The following is a 2609-nucleotide window of genomic DNA, read 5'->3' as shown; positions in this document are numbered from 1 at the left end:
TCTGTCTTTCTCTCTTTCCATCTCTAATCTGCCGGGGTATAATCCTTGAATCATGGAATGGTTTGTGTTGGAAGGGACCCTTAAAGATCATTGGGTTACCAGCCCTGGGTCTTGAGCAGGGACACCTTCCACTAGAGCAGGTTGCTCAAAGCCGCATCCAGCCTGGCTTTGAACACTTGCAGGGATTGGACATCCACAGCTCCTCTGGGAAACCTGGGCCAGTGCTTCACCAATGTCACAGTAGAGGATTTCTTCCTGAAATCTAATCTAACCTACCCTCGTTCAGTTTACAGCCATGAACCCTTGTGCCATCACTACATGGCCTTGTGATAGGTCCCTCTCCAGCCTTCCTGTAAGCCTCCTTTAGGTACTGAAAGGTTGCTCTAAGGTCACCTTGGAATCTTCTCTTCCCCAGGCTGTACAAATGCTGCAGCCTGTCTTTAGAGGAGAGGTGCTCCAGCCCTCTGTCTCCGTTCCCTTTGCCTTCATCTCCATGGCTCTCCCTCTGGACTTGCTCCGATGGGAGAAGCAATCCACTCTGGGCCTTGAGTGCCACGTGGAGGAAGCAGTCCTCTTCCTAAGTCAGAGCTGATCCCAGGCTCACCTGATGCAGCAGCATTCCTGCAAGGCCAAATCCTCCGTGGTCCCTGTAAGAGGACCAGGCCAGGTCATGCTGCAGAAGAGGCTGCAAGGGGCAGGACAGGGCTGCTGCTGCACATGAAGTCCCTTCCAAAGGTTCATTGCCTATTGAATTGCCTTCATGTCCCACTGCAGACCATATGCCACCATGGATCTCACTTTTTCTCCACCCCTTTCCTGTGTCCTCACTTTTGTCTGCCCCCAGAAACATCATCGGCCCAAGTTTTCCTGACCAAATAGTGCAAGGTCCTCACATAGAGTGCAACTGGATGTGCAACCTGGTTGTGTGACTCTGTCCTTACTATGACAGTGAATGCTCTCTCTGTGTCCCAAAGAGAGAGAACTCACACTGGAGACAAGGTGACCAGGAGATTTGGCTTCCCAAGCCAATCAATAGTAGTTCTGTGAACAGCAGTGTGCGGTAGCTCTACATCTGCACCTCCAGACAGTAGTGAGACTGAGCGTGTCTCTACAATGTGTACACAGAGAGATACATATGGGAGAAAAAGGATGTACACATATAAGCAATCACACAGGTCAACGTAGGCAGAAAGCACTGATACCAACTCAAAGAGCAGCCTGATCCTGTTCCCCTCCCTGGCTGCCAGCAGGACAAAAGCCTGCCAGCAGGAAGAATGTATGTTTACATGTATACAATATGGACCTCTCCTGCAGTAAGGCTTAGTCATTCAGTCTATCCATAGCTGGCTCCTGCACCTCCTGGTCTTTCCTGTACTTGGTCTCATGACAGGCACGAGGAGAAAAAGATTGCTGTGGTAGCTGGCCAAGATTTTTGGACTTCCTAGAAGGTGCCTCTCAGACTCCGTGGTCTGCCTGGGAGCTGGCTTGGACACCTGGGCTCCTGCTCCATTTTCATTGATGTGTTTCCTGGGGTACATAAATGCCTGATGATGTTGTTTTTCTGAGAAGCGGGGAAGAGACTGGAATTCTTTTTTAAATCTAGCCACTCCCAATGATTGACAGGGGTATTTCCACTCTATAGGGTTGATACATGCAGGATTTGACTTCATTCCACGGGATACAGTCAGTAATACAAGCGGATGTGAAGAAGTGTCACAGACAGCTGTGAGAAAGCAGTGGTCAGCAGAGACTTGTGGTGGTATCAGGGACCTGGTGAAGTACAGTTCTGCAGAGAGCCTCCCTTTCCCTTCCTGATGTCCTGGTGCTCTCCAGCTTCACCGTGCAGACGTGTATCTTGTGGAGAACAAAATCCTTCCCTGCTGCCTTTGGAGTTAATGTTCTTTGGTGTCCTGTGGTGGGAACATGGCCACGGTGCTCTTCAGAGCCTCTTTGGGGCTGAGATGCTTCTCTCCCACTGGCTTTTTCCCAGTGAAACTTCATCTTTCCACACAGGTCTTACTGAACATACTTCTTTACACCGTTTTTCTTACTTTGTCTCAGACTCCTCCCATTCCCCTCTAGCTCTGCCCAAGCCCAGTGCTCTGGCTTTGAGCAAGACAGCACAAGTTACCTCTTTAGCCCTAAGTCATACATGTAGCCCAGGAGTTAATATACCTGCCCTGGAAACCCGCTGCTGGACAAGGACTTTCCTCTTCTGTTTAGGGAGTTCTATGAGACCAAGCTAATTCTCACAAAGCAGCATTTTAGTCACTTCTCCCCAAGTTTATTTCCATGTTGGCTTTCTTCTCCATGGTGTCTCCAAGGCATGCATCTGCCTCCCAAGGATTTTCTCTTCTCTGGTTTTAGTTCATTTCTCTAGTTTCCAGTCCTGGAGGCCTGGGGAACTGACTAATGTGAATGATGAAGGTTATATTGTCATCCACCAGAAGGCAGAAGTACAACAGAACTGGAACAAAATTCCACGGGAATTGTCTCCAAATTCCTAGATCTACAGCACCTACCGTCTGATGGGGGAAACCTCATTCCGAGTAAAACTGGATGACCAGGAGTCACCTGACAAGAACACAGAGGATTTTTGTAATGGGTGT

Source organism: Pipra filicauda, unplaced genomic scaffold, assembly GCF_003945595.2.
Source record: "Pipra filicauda isolate LSUMZ 115617 unplaced genomic scaffold, ASM394559v2 scaffold183_size1465899_pilon, whole genome shotgun sequence".
Taxonomy (NCBI): Eukaryota; Metazoa; Chordata; class Aves; order Passeriformes; family Pipridae; genus Pipra; species Pipra filicauda.
The sequence above is the reverse complement of the archived record's forward strand: the minus strand, read 5'-3'. Positions refer to the sequence as shown.